Raw genomic sequence first — 15,708 nt, forward strand, 5'->3', positions numbered from 1 at the left:
AGGCTTACATTAATACTGCAATGAAGTTACTGTGAAAATCTCCTAGTCGCCACACTCCGGCACCTGTTCGGGTACACAGAGAATTTAGCCTGGCCAATGCACCTAACCAGCACGTCTTTCAGACTATGGCAGGAAACTGAAGCACCCGGAGGAAACCCACGCAGACACAGGGAGAGCATGTAGATTCTGCACAGCCAGTGACCCAAACTGGGAATCAAACCCAGGTCCCTGGCACTACGAGGCAACAGTGCTAAGCACTGTGCCACCGTGTCAGTTGGTTTAATCTCTCATCAAAAATATTGCACCTCCAATTGTGCAGTACTCCCCCCTCAGGCACACAGTACGTTTTGGACCTCCAGTTGACAGCTTTGTTCAGTCTCCCTTCCCCCTTCCATAAACTTGAGATCACCCAAAACTCGGCTGCCTATTTCCTAACTTACAACAAATCCCATTCACCTACCACCTATATCTCTGCCAGTCTGGCAATATCTTGATCACTGCTTTCAAATCCTTACAGTCTCACCCCTCCCCTTTTTCTATAATCTCCCCCTGTGACCTCTGCAATTCTCCAATTCTAGCCTCAAACATCAACAAATTGTAGTTGCTCCACCATTGATACCAATACCTTCAGCTGCCTGGGCCTTTGGCTCAGGAATGAGATTTTGTGTAAGTTGTTGAAATGTATGGGTGCTTTTAAAAATATCCTTAGATATTTAGCTTTTATACTTACCTCAAACAAACAAAACAAATCTCCAAAATATACTGCTACCCCTTCCTGAAATGAGAATTAGTTTTATGTCAGTGTTGTTCAATGTCAGCCTATAGCCACATGTCTAATTGGTATGCATTTGATTTGTAAAATTTAAAGAGTAATTTTTTTAAATTTTAAAAAGCTTAAATTTTTTTTAATTTTAGTAATTAAAAAAAATACATGATACCATCCTTGGATATGGCGATCTCAACTGCTATATTTGCACGGGGGGTGTAAGCAATTGTGCTTCAACCTGTGTGCGCCATGGGTAAAATGGGACGGTGGAAAGCAGGAGCGTTTTTTGATTGTTGCGTTTGCTTTACTTCCTTGATTGTTCCTTGTTGGCTCGGCTAGGAAGGTGTGCAGTGGGGGTGAAAACACCAGACTATAGCACCATGGAAACACCAGCAACATTGTATAGATAATGGAGCTGTTAATATGGTCAGTTACACACATCAGAATAACCTCTTCCTGCCAGCAGAAGGCAAGGCCAATTCATCAAACATCTCCATCTTAGCAAAGGGAAGCCGTATTCAACAACATTCTGGATGAAGGGCAGGGGTTAGTCTGGTATGTCTCATTGGATAATGTGCATGTTTGATAGATTCACACCAAAATCCCAACCTTTGGCAAAAGAAAGACTGCAAAGTTTCATAGTGAATGATTTTACTTAAAGTGAAAATACACGTGAAGTGCTACACACAAGGTACATTTACATGTCCACCTGAGAATGTCAGAGTCTCACCCAAAACATGTCACTACCCCTTACTTGCAGCACTCCCTGCTGGAGCAGCCATTTTTTGGATGAGTAGCACCTCTAAACTGCATCCAGACAAACCATGGTAGATGTGGACACCTAATACACAAATGGAAAATTAAAAACTTTCCTATGACTGTGGTCACCCAGAAGGGACCATGGAACACATAACTCAATGCTCGACTCAAATATGAAAGAGGCATTACAACGATTCATACTGCCACTCCTGATGTAATATCCTGGTGTGACCACCGTAGTGTCAATCTAGATACTCGTGCTCAAGTATCTGCAGTGGGACCTGAATCCATAGCTTTAGGCTCAGAGACAAGTGTGCTAACAACTGAACATTAAAACAGAATAAGATAATGCAAAACAAAATTATCTTGACATGAGGCACGACCAACATGAAGATGCACTTCCAATTTTATATTGCCAACTTTTGTTTTAAACGCAGACATAAAAATATTTCCAAAGATTCTTAAGACAAGGGCAGAATACATGACAAAATAAGGACTGAATCTAAACAGCGCGGTCTAGTTATCTCCTGCCTTCCAACTCGGTTTCAACTGAACAAGTCTCCCTTTTGCTTATCAACAGAAGCTGAACTGGAAATGATATACAAATTGGGTGCGCCGCACCCACCAACTTCTGAACCACACTTTGAAAAAAAATTGTCCTACAGGTTTCTTCTAATCGCTAGACAGAAATTGTCCCTTAAAGAATCATACCAGATTAAAACTGGCTGAAATTTAACAAGTGAATGCAAAATACATTGTATGATATAATACTTAAATCCTTAACATGCAGCACACCTTTTATGTATGGAGATTCACTAGCTTTGAAAATTTAGAACAGTATTCTCAGGGAATATTATTCAACATCTCGCAGATTTATCAGGTGCCGTTGCCATTTTATTTCCAATGGTAAACAGTGGCATGGTGGTCATATCCCTGGACTAGTGATCCAGAGACCCACCATGGCAGATGATAGCTTATAAAGTCAATTAATTAATTTAAGTGAAATTGAACGCTTGTCTCAGTAAGGGCGATCACAAAACCGCAAGGAAATCTGCCATTTTTACCTGGCTTACATGTGACTCCATACCCGCACAGTAGTGTGGTTGACTCTTAACTGCCCCAGTCTAGCAAACCATTACAGAAAAGTTGAACCAGATGGCCGACAATGATTCAAGGAAGTGACTCACCAGCACCTTCTCAAGGGCAATTAAGGATGGCAACAAATGCTGGATTTGCCTGCAGTGTACACATCCAAGGAAAGAATGAAAAAGGAATACAAACCAAACAACCAGGAGAAAACAGGATACTAATATCTACTTCCTCTCCCCTCCATTTTAGGGTCCAGGTCTTTAGCTGACCTGAAGTTAGTGATGGCCTACAAGCAGGTGCAGGCTCGATGGGTCGAATGAGCTCGTTCTGCACTGTACGTAGGAATTCTATGGAGCACTCTGCATATTTGACATTCTGATTTACCACATCAGCTATGAACCTGCCTTTGAAGAAATAAAAGAACAGTGGAGAGGGAGAAAAATAATAAAATATTTAAAGATATTTAAAATAGCCAAAAAGATACATTTAGCAACTGAACAAACTATTTCACTTTGAAATTCATCCAAAACAGTAAAAAAGAAATAAATTGAACAGCAAGTCATCATAATACTGTCCTTGTATACTTTTTGGCAAAGGCCTGGGAACATGCTCCCCTCTGCCCAATAGACACTCAGTGTCGCTTCACTCTGTGAAGCCCTGAAGGCCAGAAGAAGAAACTTCTTTTATTAAAAAGTAATAACGCCACAAAAAGTTAAATTAATTGCAACATTATTGAGACCTTAAAATATGCTGGCAACACCTCCAGCTTTGCAGGTAGCACTACATGATGACATTCATGTTATCAAGAAATTTTGTGGATTAATTTCAAATATACAGTTTCCTGAGGCCCCCAAAAACATGCTGTTGCAAATATTTAACATTTGTAACAGCAAGTTGCATTAAAGCGTCTAGATTTATTCTAACAAAAACATTGTTGGCTTGCAAGAAATACTGGGATTGCAACTCAGAGCCCAGCAACAGATTTGGGTTGAGTCCATCACATGATTGGGTTAAACTTTGAGCTTAAAATGACTGCAGATGAGACTGCGAACAAAGACTGGATAGGAATACGCTAATTAGAAAAAATAGATGAACTACTTATTATATTCACTTCCTTGCAATTAATGCTTTGAAACACAAAGTTAAACAAACCAGGGTAAAAACAGAACACAAAATACAGTACAGTAGAAATTGAATAGAATAAAGACAAAAACATTGCCATGTTTTCTAAAATTAATTGATATCTTTAGACAATTGCTTCAAACATTCCTCAGTTGATTAAAAAATGTTTTAAAACTGTCACATTTGATTAAATTTTGTACCAAATGTGCTTCACTTGCAATATTTTTGCCAAAATCTACTGAATGAACAACTGCAATTCAGTCAGCACAAAATAAACGACAGAATATTTTTCCTTCATTCCTCTTAGCCGTGGGCACGCAAAGGACAAAGCCGCCTCTGTGTGCGGATTTTTCTTTTGCATAAAATCTTAGGACCAAATGCCAATAAAAGTTTCCTCAGATGTACAGAAGTTCTTTCATTTTCTAACCAAGAAATGGATGCCTCTTCTCTCCTAGTTCACCTACACCCAGAAATAAGGATGAAATAAGCAACTCCTATCAACTAATCTAATGTTTCTGCATTACCTATGGCATGGCCAATTCTAGAAACAGTCACCTATAGTTTTTTGTAAATTTGTATCACACATAGATTTTAGTTATTTCTACATGTAAATAGGTAAACAATAAACATTACAGTTTTGCATTCAGTCTTTTTGTAAACATACGGACATTCAAGTCTACTCTGAACCAAAACAGAAGCTGTCAAGTTTAGGTAGCAACCTAAACTCCGTCTCAAAAGGTACTTTTTGCACTTAAATTTTGTGGGATTTAAAAACCATTCCTCATGCAATTTAAGGATTGCGTCTTTCATCCCCCCAATCCAAGCATGCATAGCACCCCCCCCCCAAACGAAGGAACCAATAGACATGTTCTGAAGTTATGTTAATTGTGTTTCACAACCAGCTGCCCAGAGAGATAAGTCAGACTTCAATTCTTTCCTTCCTCTTGGCAAACATGCATCAGGTCAGCCATCTATTTTTATAAGCAATTGACTAGTCAGAGTGTATCACAAGTGTCCCTGATAGGACTTTATTAATAATCCATCATCATTTTGTTAGCTTAAGTTGTATCTCCTTTCATTCTATTTAGGTAGCACTCGACCTCATGACTCAGAAGATTGTGCATTCAAACCCTCCCTTCAGGGACTTGAGCACAAAATCTGGGCTGACATTTCACTGCAGTAATAAGAGAGCAATGTACTGTCAGAAATGCCATCTTTCGGCTGAGATGCTAAACTAAACCCCATCTGCCTTCTTAGGTGGATGCAAAAGATCTCTTGGCACTTTTCTACAAGGAGCTCTGTGTCCTAGCCAACATTTATCACTCAAACCAACATGACAAAAAGGAAGTTTAATTAATCATTTACCTCAATGCTGTTTGCTGGGCCTTGCTGTGCACAAACTGGCATCCACATTTTTCTACAATACAATATTGACTGTAAAGCACACTTGGATCCTTCTGAGGTCATGAAAGGTGTTACATCATGTCAGTTCTCTTTCGACAGCCCAGATAGAATATATATAGAATATATATAGAATATATATAGAAACCCTACAGTGCAGAAGGAGGCCATTCTATAAAATTTCACTATAAAATTAAAATATACAGATGCAGAACAAAAGAGCATAGACCACAATTACTCAGCCTGTCGTCTGGATCACCAAACAAGCACTCTGGTCTACCAGTAAAAATTTTTAAACTTTCAACAATTAAAAAAATGTTGGCAAGCACCATAACCCACTCCAATCCCTGCCACAGCAGTGGGCTAATGAGCTCCAACTAAACCTCTGCCAGTTCACTTGAAGCAACTGTTGGAAGTGCTTGAAAGTAGCAGAGCTTTACCCTCCCAATTACCCTTCCTGTGAGAAGTGAATAGCATCCACTTTATATCATCTGATGGCTTGTCGCATAGTTAACCAATCAAACAGACAGAACACTGCAAACTACAATTGCATAATGTACCAGGAACTGAAAATCAACCTAACTTGGAATAATGCAAATATTTAGAGAATGGTCTGGCATTTAAGCAGGTTAAACATTTAATCAATCTACCAAATTGAACTGAAGGTATCTCACTAGTACAAATAATAAGAATGCCGTGAGCAAATTACTTCAAGAAGCCTCGCTACAATATAAACACTAACAGTCGCAACAAAAACGACAAGACAACTGGGGAAACACAATGCATGATTCCTACCATGATGGTGGGTCGGAGGGGGATACTTACCTGTGCTTCCCATGCTCACATTTCTGTCTGTGCTTCAAAATAACACTAGCAGAGGCCCTGGGGTTAATCCAAGAATGCTCATATTGCAGGAAAACTAAAGGGAAGGAAAATATAAACAAGGACGGTGCCGAAATGAAAATGCCCATTACATTAAGAAAAAATAGAAAATTTTCATTCACCCATAAAACTCTTTTCATCCACAGACTATATACAAATGGTTTCACTGGGTCCACTAACCTCTCCTGAGCAAAGATTCTGCAAAGTTTTGCTTTGTCCCAAAAACTAGCAAAGCAAAACTACAGAATATCTATCTTGCCTTACAACTCGTGCTATCTGCCTTTTGGAAGTGACAAACCCAGGTGTGTTCTACCTATTCCAGGTGAATATAAAAAATCCAATCCTATTCAAGAGCAGGAGGTTTTCCAGGTATACTGGGTAACCATTCTTTAACCACTACCAACACCAAACTGATGAACAGGTCATTCCTTTCACTGTGCTCTGTGGAGCTTTGTGCATATACCACCCATCATATTTCTCTGCACAACAATAATAACTTCCAATGTACTTCATCAGCTGTGATTCACTTTGGGAGGTCATAAAAGCTGCTGATAAGTGCAAGTTTCTCCTCTCCTTCTGATCATTAGCTGCTCGTTTTCCTCGACTTAGTTTCATTACCCAACTGCTCAGACATCAAGATCCCAGCAGTATTTAATCATTGTGCACTTGTCTTTATATCAAAAATCATGCACATGTAGATATTTACCCAGTCTTTCCATCGAGCACTTATTAACAGTGCTCACGTTACTTTAGCAACTGACAACTGAAATAATATCCATTAAGTTTCCATCACTATTTAAAATGTCGATCCATTTTTGACTAATGATTGAATAAACAGATAATATACAGCAGTAAATTGTCGGCCCAAAGGATCCATGATAATAAGCTTCAGGTACGTCATTTCCCTACATGCTTCATCTCAGCCCATCAACATTTACTTCTACTCCATCCTCTCTCGTGGACTTTAGTTTCTCCATACGTGCAATTGTTGTTATTTGCATCCTCATTCTGAAGTTCCACAAAGAACAGAAGTGAACAATTCTGAGCATTTATTTCAGTCATGAAACAGTCTTCATAACACAGTTATGCTTGGAATTCACTGAATTATGGCCTTTTCTATTCATGAAGTAATCCCAGCAATATACTGATAACTGAGTTAACAAATTGAGCCTCCTTTACAAATTTAAATACAATAGATTCATTCTCATGTTAGCCAATTCTTTACGTTATCAGTGACACTCATTGTCAATTGGCTGAAAACTGAAAGTTATTAGTTATCAGTCATAATACAACTTCCACAATTCTGATACCAAGTCATCAAAACTGAGCAACCACTTACCAAAACATTCTACCCTTCTACACCGCCCACCCCCCCAACAAAAGTAGAGGGGAATTTTTCTCATTGCTCACACATATTGACCTGAAGGTTAGAGTTCAAGATGCATTTGCAATAATGAGAAAATTTGAATGCCAAATAAGGAGGATCGATCATGCAAGGACGAACAGTTGGTTGGTCCGGCCAGGTCAGAAAGTCCATAATGAGCCAGGCTGAGCCCGTAAGCACACAGAGGTGGGCTGGATCCTCAGATAACATAGATATTTGGGGGCAAAACTAACATGGATAGATTCCTGATAGAATGTAGACAGATTTACACGCACAACTATATTTTTTTAGTTAAAGTTTTTAACACGTTACATTTGCAAGTAAACTTTGTTTTGTATGTATATAGCTAGTTGGCTACTCAAACAACATGGAACAATTTAAGTTCTTTGTGGTATTTAGTAGCTTTGAAAAGAACATGAGCAAGTTGGTTGTGTGTGGAGTGCTTTCTCTATTGGTCTGGAAAAAAGCTATAGATATTTATGCCAAGACAGTTCTGTGCTCATTACACAAGCACCGAACAGAGCACACTGAACGGGTTCCTATTTAACAGGTCACAGGTAAACTACAAGACTATCAAAACATTGGATCTGCACTACTGCAGCTTTGTGGTTGACAAGCCTGATCACTTTGATGGGTGCTGTTGACTCTGCAGAACCAAACAATATTAATGAACTACATACAAAGGTAAAAATGCCAGTGATAAAATTAGAGGGGCAAACAATCGCAGGAGGGCAGTCAGAAGATCAACCCAAGGTTTCTGCACTTTCGGTATTCAATGACATCCCACCCCACCACCACCACCACATTAGCCCCTCGTAGAATTGGTCTGCAATGTCAGGTAAAGACATGATTAAGCTCAGACATGAGTTCAGTAACTCAGGGATATTCATTGTCAATAATAGTCATTGCGAGAAGTAAAGGACATGCAAAAATGACAAGTGGGTTTTCTTAATAGCTCAACAATTTTATCCAATAAATAGTTGAGCCTTTTAGATCAGAAAAATCAAAGCTTGTGTCAAGACCTTGCACTGGGTAATTATGGAACAATATTCTAAGAGGAGCCAATATTTTTTTTTAAAAAGAGTGAAGTATGTCATCAGATTGTAAAAATGTATTCGAAAATAACAGATGATAAAGGGCAACAAAATAGTGCATTACATATGGTACTCCGAAAAAGTAACAATACTGGTTGTACAGCATCTGAACTCATAGGTGATAGTATCATAGTCAGCGGTTAGGTCTGCTTTACCACCATAAAATATTGTTCAAAAGTCACACCAGAATCAAAACCAGCTTGATGCTCAATATATGTCCTAGATTTGAAAGTAAATTTAAAATTAAATCAAACAGGCTCATTTGTTTTTCAGTTTGACGCTGAACCCACTATTTATTTCACGTTTACTGGGAAATCAAACACAGTTTAGAGCCAGTCTTATAAAGCAATGTTCAAGCACGTACACAACATGGGACAGTGCTTTGAACACAAGATATTTCACACTTGCAGGTCAGGGCCAAGCAAGAGCAGAAGTAAAATTTGGGAAGGTGCCAAAGGCATACCACAGGAGTGCAGGTACAGCCAACAAAGACTGCAAAAACCAAATGGCATCAGAAAACTTCCAGGTTGGGCATTTAAGCAGCATGTGAACTTTAACATCAACAGATGATGGCTTTGGTGGGAAAAATTAAATAATCACCTACACCTGCTTTGAAAATAAGAAACTGAATGGAGGAAGATGAGCGACAGGATCTCAGGGAAACCGAAGAGGAAATCATTAATAGGAACATCATATCTCAAAAGCAATAAAGACGCTAACATTCAAAATAAGTTACGGTAAATTTGTATGGGTCCAGGTCAGGCTACAATTTGGAGTGCAGTGCACAATTATACACATCTCTGCTTTCCTACAAAATGGATGCAAAGGAAGAGAAGATGCAAAATAAGATTTTAGAAGGATAGTACCAGAACTGGAAAAGATTGAACAAATTTTTTTTTTACACAAGCACAAGATTGAGAGGCAACCTGACAAAGGTCTTATAAAATTAGGAATGAGTTAGACAGAGCAATACAAGGTAATAAATACTAATGAATCCAAAGAGGAAATAAAGATAAATTTCTTTACTCAGGGTGGTCAAAATGTGGAATCGATACCACAGGAGGTGGCTGAGAAAACTGGCTTAGATGCTTTCAAAAGGAAACTAGACTAGTAGGTTCACAAACTGGGACTCTCGGATGCCTGGCGGTCTGCAAAATAATGTGAAATGTGAGTTGATAGGCAGGAGTGGAGCACAGCCACCATCATTGTGCAGCACAAAGTGAGATTGCTTTCACCAAGGAAGGGAAGACACAAGGACAAAGTTTAATGAGAAGCAAACACACCCATCAGCTGATGATATCGTCAGCTGCCTGAAAGGGTATGAAACTATTTACAGGTGGCACTATCCAATTATGAATATTATGGAATAGGTTTGAAGAGCCCATGATTACTTTTCTTTATTCTTCCATAGGATGTGGGTGCTGCTGTCTAGGCCAGCATTTATTGCCCTTCCCTAACTGCCCTCGAGAAAGTGGTGGTGAGCCGCCTTCTTGTACTGCTGCAGGCCACGCAGTATAGGTACACCCACAGTGTTGTTATGGTGCTGCAGGATTTTGAAAGTGAAGAAACAGCGATATAGCTCCAAGTCAGCATGGTGTATAGCTTGGAGGTAAATTTGCAGGTGTTGGTGTTTCCATGAATCTGATGCCCTTATCCTTCTTGGTGGTAAAGGTTGGGGCTTTGGAAAGTGCTGTTGAAGAAACTTTGAAGTGCTGCAGTACATCTTGTAAATGGTAGGCACTGCTGCCACTGTGCATTGGTGAAGGAAAGAATTGATATTTAAGGTGATGCCTATCAAGCAGGCTGCTCTGTGCTAGATAGTGTCAAGCCTCGAGTGTTGTTGGAGTTGCGCTCATCCAGGCAAGTGGAAAGTATTCCATCAACTCCTGACTTGTGCCTTATAGATGGTCGAAAAGTTTTGCAGAGTTGGATGGCGAGTTACTCACCCCAGAATTCCCAGCCTCTGACCTGCTCTTATAGCCATGATGTGGAGATGCCGGCGTTGGACTGGGGTAAACATCTGCTCTTGTAGCCACAGCATTTATATGGCTGGTCAATGGTAACCCCAGGATGTAAATAATGGGGGATTCAGTGGTGGTAATGCCACTGAATGTCCTGGGGAGATGGTTAGTTTCTCTATTGTTGGAGGTGGTCAATGCCTGCCGCTTGTGTGGCCTGAATGTTGCTTGCCACTTATCAGCCCAAGCCTGAATATTGTCCACGTCTTGCTGTGTTTGGGCATGGACTCACTGCTTCAGTATCTGAGGAGTTGCAAATAGTGCTGAACATTGTGCAATCATATCCCCCACGTGACCATATGATGGGGGAAAGGTCATAGATGAAGTAACTGAAATGGTTTCCGAGGAACTCTTGCAGTGATGTCCTGGGACTGAGATGATTGACCAGTAACAGCCACAATCATCTTCCTTTGTGCTAGGTATGTGCGAGAATCATAAAATCCCTACCATGCAGAAGGAGGCCATTTGGCCCATACACTGACTCTCTGACAGAACCCACCGCATTCCTTTAACCCCACACATTTACCCGGCTAATCACCCTAACCCACACATTTTGAGACACTAAGGGGCAATTTAGCATGGCCATCCAAGAATGTTGGCAGGGCCCGTAGCCTTCAGTCATTTCTTGATATCACATGGAGTGAATTGAATTGGCTGAAGACTAGATCTGTGATGCTGGGGACCTCAGGAGGGCAAGATGGATTATCCACAAGGCACTTCTGGCTGAAGATGGTTGCAAATGCTTCAGCCTTGTCTTATGCACAGATGTACTGATCTCATTGAAGTTGGGGATATTTGTGGCGCCTCCTCCATCAATTAGCGGTTTAATCACCCACCACCGTTCATTACTGGATGTGGCAGGACGGCATAGATCTGATCCGCTGGTTGTGGAATCGCTTAGCTCCATCAAATGCTGTTTCCACTGTTTGGCCTGCAAGTAGTCCTGTGTTGTAGCTTCACCAGGTTCACACCTGGAGTTTTTTTTTTACATATGCTCAGTGCAGCTCCTAGCATGCCCTCCTGCACTCTTTACTGAATGAGGGTTGATCCCCCAGCTTAATGGTAATGGTAGAATTGGGGATGTGCCAGTCCATAAGGTTACACATTATGGTTGTATACTATTCTGCTGCTGATGGCCCAAAGTGCCTCATGGATACCCAGTTGAATTGCTGGATCTGTCCAAAATCTAACCCATTTAGCACGTTGATAGTACCAAACAACATGATGAAAGGTATCCTCAATGTGAAGATGGGACTTTATCCCCAATGATCCATTTGAAAAAGAACCAAAGAACTTTGAGAAACAATTAAACTACGCGGGAGAAAAATATAGAAATATGCTGAAAAGCCGAGATGAAGGGGAGAAGGCCTGGGTGGAAAATAAACACCAGCACAGATTAATTGACAAAGAAAAATGGCTCACATTTAAGTAGCGCCTTTCATGAGCTCAAGACATGGCAAAGTGCTTTGCAGCCAATGAGCACATTTCAAATGTCGTCACTTCTCACATGCAGGAAAAGCAGCAACGAAAACGTACACAGCAAACAGCAACATGATAATGGCCAGGTAATTCATTTTTGTGACATTGATTTAGGGATAAACATTGGCCAGGACATCAGGGATAATTTCCCTGCCCTTGTGTGAAATAGTGCTGAGAGATCATTCGTATCAGGGCCTCGCTTTAACATCTTATCCAAAAGACGACACCTCCTGCAACGCAGCACTCCCTCAGTCCTGCACTAGAATATCAGTCGAGATTCCTTTGCTGAAGTCCTGGGTCTTGAATCGACAACGTTCTGATTCAGAATCAAGAAAGCTACCAATGAAGCCAAATTAACACTTAGGCCAAATAGCTTGATCCTGCGTGACTTTATGTGAAGATGGGTTTTGGGAAAGCGTTCCAGGTAGTTGAAACATGTATCATGAAAGATAGAGCACATGGAAAAGGAAAGCACATATATAGGATAGTATGAATGGAGAATGTAAACAGGATGTTTTCCTAAATAGAAAATGTTAAACATTCCTGACACAAAATGACAGCGCAGAAGGCCCATCAAGTCTGCACCTACCGCAATCCCACTCAGGCCCTATTTCCGTAACCCCATGCATTTACCCTAGCTAATCCCCGACACTAAAGGGCAATTTAACATGGCCAATTCACCTAACCTGCACATTTTTGGAGTGTGGGAGGAAACCCACAGACACGGGGAGAATGTGCAAACTCCACACAGTCACCGATAGTTTTAGCTATGATGACTCAATTCCAAATGTGTACACCCAGAGCTTACTCAACAGCCCGAGGGAGTCAGCATTCTGGCTGAAATGGCTCTAATTTTTCTTCCATTTAGTCTGTCTCTGGACATTGTGTACCAGGGAGCTAGTGTACAAACATATGCAACTGACTACACTCAGAAGACTTAATACTATTCTTTTCTTAACCTTGCTATCCGTTAATAGAGTTGAGGGGATTGATTACATAGGATACTGAGAATCTCATTGATGGATGCATTGTTAAAAGACAAGGATTCCAAAGTCATTGCACTGACAATCAGGGAACGAACAGATCTGTAAAACCACCAACTGAATGAGATAGGATGCTGTTTGCAGAATGCCAGTGAACTGGGAAGGAATGTTGAAGTCCTCTGAAAATGAATGATGGATCATGATGGGGGCTACAGACAAAGAGCAATGGGCATGACAAACACACAAACAAGACAGAAAAGCCAGTCATGCTAAATCTTTTTGAAGTAACTTTAAAGCTGCTGCACTGATTGACGGTGTAGTAAAATCCACAGATTATGAAATCACAACACAAATTGAGCAAGGTGCACACAAAATCTTGCCAAATACCTCACTGTCTGCTGCATAAATCAGTAACTAATGATTTTAATTAACTTTTTAAAGCATTGCCACCTTTTTTACATTATAGCGAGAATCACTTTTAAGAAAACGTGTCAATATTCCACTTTTTTCCAATGGATATGACCAGCCAATATTGACAGGTACACGTATAGAACACATACCATTCCATATCCACTATTTAGCAAACGCATTAACTATCATAAGTGGCACAAAGTGGCCTGCGTTAAAACGAACGGACGTCACCAAAGCATTGAAAGCATTTGTGAACGTCAACAACACCATTTGCTAAATTATATTTTCAGTTAAAATGCTGCTAACATAACTACTTGAAAGGAAACCCAGCAAAACGATTGCAACGTAGTGCTCAAGACTACTTATGATACTTTGCTTTTCGTAAATATTCCTTTACCAAAGCCAAGAAACATAATCCATTTTAAAAAAACCTCCAGTTTACCAGATTCAATGGACACAGAGGGTGTGCAGCTTTCCAATGCGAGGGGTCAATTACAGCAATTAACCTCAGCACACCTTCGGGTGGTTGGGTATTAAAATGAGGCAGCAATTCTCCTCCAGGTTACAATGAGAATATTAAGCAGGTTGAGTGGCCAGGCGCACCTTCACCTCACCGTCTCTGGGAGACAGTCTGAGGGGAAGTGGCTTCCGAGGAGCCGATAATGTCACCCGGGGGAGAAAGGGCCTAGCCCTTCACCCGCACACTCCCCCCGCCCCCTCACCGGGGCCGAGGCAGGCGCCTCTGAGGGGGACTGGCCTGCGCTGACCGACCGACCGCCCGCCATCGCCTCGCTAGGCCGCAGCCTCAGGCAAAGAAAGCCCAGCCACGGCGACGCACCCCAAATTGAAGGCCGAGTTCGCACACCCCACCGCCCTCTCCCACTCCAGCAGACGGGCAAAGCCGCCGGGGCGATCCCGGGCTGGACTCACTCACACTCGGCTCCGCTGGCGCCTCTTTCTCTGGTCAAACCCGCCAGCCCCCAACTCCCGCCCTCAGTGCGCCTGCGCCGCCAGCCCCGCCGCATCCTGGGATTTGAGTTCTTTCATTCAGAGCAAACTGCAGAGGGAGCAGGAAGTTCCCCCCCTCTACACACACCAGCTTCACCCAGCCTGCCAAAGCCTTCCAGCACAGCTACCCCATTGTACAATAACTTGTCAAGAAAGAGATTTCCCAAATAAAAACAAAAAATGCTGGGAAAGATTCAGCAGGTCTGGCAGCATATGTGGAGAGAAAAACAGTTTTTAACTCAGAGTTTATAGAGATTCCCCACCCATGAGATATAGGAGCAGAATTAGACCATTCAGCACATCGAGTCTGCTCCGCCATTCATTTGATTTGATTTGATTTATTATTGTCACATGTATTAACATATCGCTGGCTCCAACGCACCCCGCCTTGATGAGCCCAATGCATTCTACTCCTGTTTTGAGCAAGAGGTCAGCGAGAGCATGCCCTCCACCCTGGAAGCCCTGGATGAACCTCGATCTGGGGTCACCATTGCAGATGTCAGAGCAGCTTTCTTGAAGGTCGACCCACGGAAAACAACTGGCCCGGATGGGGTACCCGGACGTGCACTCAGATCCTGCGCGGATCAGCTGGCGGAGGTATTCACAGACATCTTCAACCTCTCTTTACAACAATCTGAGGTCCCTATCTGCTTCAAGAAGACAACCATCATCTGGTACCTAAGAAAAACCAAGCAGCATGCCTTAATGACTATTGGCTGGTGGCTCTGACATCTATCGTTATGAAGTGCTTCGAAAGGTGAGTCATGGCACGTATGTTAATACATGTGACAATAATAAATCAAATCAAGTACAGTGAAAAGTATTGTTTCTTGCGCACTATGCAGACAAAACATACCGTTCATAGAGAAGGAAACGAGAGAGTGCAGAATGTAGTGTTACAGTCATAGCTATGGTGTAGAGAAAGATCAACTTAATGCAAGGTAAGTCCATTCGAAAGTCTGACAGCAGCAGGGAAGAAGCTATTGTTGAATCAGACTTTTTTATCTTTTTCCCGACGGAAGAAAGTGGAAGAGAGAATGTCTGGGGTGCATGGGGTCCGTAATGATGCTGGCTACTTTGCTGAGGCAGCGGGAAGTATAGACAGAGTCAGTGGATAGGAGGCTGGTTTGCATGATGGATTCACGACCTTTTGTAGTTCCTTGCGGTCTTGGGCAGAGCAGGAACCATACCAAGCTGTGATACAACCAGAAAGAATATTTTCTATGGTGCATCTGTAAAAGTTGGTGAGAGTCGTAGCTGACATGCCAAATTTCCTTAGTCTTCTGAGAAAGTAGAGGTGTTGGTGGGCTTT

The 15,708-nt window shown here is 41.5% G+C and overlaps 1 protein-coding gene across 16 annotated transcripts in view; it reads right to left on the minus strand.

Annotated features, from left to right (window-relative positions):
• gapvd1 (GTPase activating protein and VPS9 domains 1) overlaps positions 1-14,404 on the minus strand; it is a 107,241-nt gene extending 92,837 nt beyond the window's left edge. For 5 of the 16 annotated variants that reach the window (XM_078226482.1, XM_078226473.1, XM_078226477.1 and 2 more), the window contains exon 1: positions 14,323-14,364. The gene's annotated coding sequence lies outside the window, so the exon portion shown is untranslated. Of the gene's footprint in view, positions 1-5,962; positions 5,983-14,226 lie in introns of those variants that run through there. The other 11 variants (XM_078226478.1, XM_078226466.1, XM_078226476.1 and 8 more) reach the window with 8 other exon arrangements.
• Positions 14,405-15,708: the final 1,304 nt, after the last annotated feature.

The sequence above is a fragment of the Mustelus asterias genome, chromosome 13 (genome assembly GCF_964213995.1).
Source record: "Mustelus asterias chromosome 13, sMusAst1.hap1.1, whole genome shotgun sequence".
NCBI classification, from domain to species: Eukaryota; Metazoa; Chordata; class Chondrichthyes; order Carcharhiniformes; family Triakidae; genus Mustelus; species Mustelus asterias.